The sequence below is a fragment of the Panicum virgatum genome, chromosome 2K, assembly GCF_016808335.1.
Source record: "Panicum virgatum strain AP13 chromosome 2K, P.virgatum_v5, whole genome shotgun sequence".
Taxonomy (NCBI): Eukaryota; Viridiplantae; Streptophyta; class Magnoliopsida; order Poales; family Poaceae; genus Panicum; species Panicum virgatum.
Window position 1 is genome coordinate 57,463,675 of NC_053137.1, and position 1,835 is coordinate 57,465,509.

Consider the following 1,835-nt stretch of genomic DNA (forward strand, 5'->3'; position numbering starts at 1 on the left):
TATAAAAAAATATCGCAAAGTTATATAGTTATACTTTTATTTATGAAAGTATTTTTCAAGATAAATATATTCATATGATTTTTGTATTTTGAAACTCAACAAGTTAAAGTTATTCATGATTTATATTCCCAATGTTTGATCCAAATTTTGTCGAAAACTACATTCTTTTCGAATATATGAAGGGAGTATGTCTCTGTCGCTTTCGACCATAACCCTACCTGCTTGCTTGACTCATCTAGAAGCTTAATTTGAACGTGGATTGTGTGTGTGTGTCCATTAACATCTCCTAACAACTACGTTAGACGATCGACACTGCTCATGAAGTTCAAAAACGTTACTTTCATGCGTACTATCAATTCAAGTTACATGTCTCAACCTAGTTACATTATCTTTGTAGTTAGCTGTCTAACTTTATCGATAAGGGGAAAAATAGAGGTTGCCGATAAACCCATTTATCAAATTTCTCAGAAATTTATTGAATTTACCATTTTTCTTTTAGACAAAATTTAGAAGAAAAATCTCTCAAACTGTATACAAGCTAATCTAGGTTATCTCCATACAATCTCACAAGAAAAATAAGACATCACAATGCATATATAGTGAAATAAGAAGACGTATGAACTAGAAGGAAGGGGATGAGCACGGATTCAAAATCACCGAAGTTACCAGCTGTTGACTGCACTAGTACACCCACTCCAAAAATTGACGGTTGTAGAATGGTGGTGCATGCATATATCCAGAAACTTTTATCAGGAGAGATCCGGTAAGTCGCGTGTCATTTTACGTTTGCTCCGATCCATGCATGCATGCCTTGATGAATGATGAGTGACTTCGACGCGCGCACTCGTGAGCCAGTGCTCACGCCTTACCATTTTTGGTAATTAAATGTTGGATATCATGCCTCCTGCTTGTTGAGAACGAAGCGCAGTAAGAAAAAAGGTGGCGTTTTCACCTTTTCCTCTTCCAGGATTCCTGCCGGTGTCCGCTGTTTCACGATTTTTCACCGTATGTAGTTTCATCTGTCGACCCTCACTCAGCCGCATGTTTGGTTGCAGATATTCTTTTACAGGACAAGATGGGTATCAATCACTGTTACTGGCTTTGGATCAAACTGATGTTAAAAAGGTGTGATGGGAACATGTGGCCTGCGAGCCACACGAACCATATTTATCCTAATTATTGGGGGCTTCTGAATTCTAACAAAATGCACGAGAGCTCAGCCTCATCACAAGATAATAAGTCTAAGAAGTTTCTGCATGCATGCGTGGCCTAGCCAGGCCAAACGAACCCCGGAGGACTACTACTACTAGTCTACTAGGCTTGTTTGGTCGATGCCAAGCCAATTTTTTGACGTACATCAGGAAATCCGACCGTCGTTTCGTACCGTGGCTCCTGGCTATCGTTCGCAATGGCCCATACGTACTATGTGGAATAAAATTTGGAATCATCATGGCCAGAGAAAGTGTAGATTAAAAGGTCGGAATAAATTATAGCCCTGCGATTCTTCGTATTTTGACTGTTCTAACGGGTATCAAGGGCCAATCAATCGAACCTTTTTTTCATATCCAAATCATGCCGAATTTGAGCCTCTTTGAAATTCTAGAAAACCTAAAACTTCGGTTGCGTGTGTAATTTTTTTAATGGATCGTCATAAAACACACGAGGTGGTGTACTTGGACAAGAAATGACCTTATTTTCTGGAACATTCAGCCGACCATTTCAAAAGTTGCACTGCAAGCGAAAGTTCGAAAAACAAATTGCTCTCGTTATTCTGAGTGCAAAAGGAAAGTGTTCACCCATCTAGAGCTATAGTTAGAGTCGTTTGCATAATATAA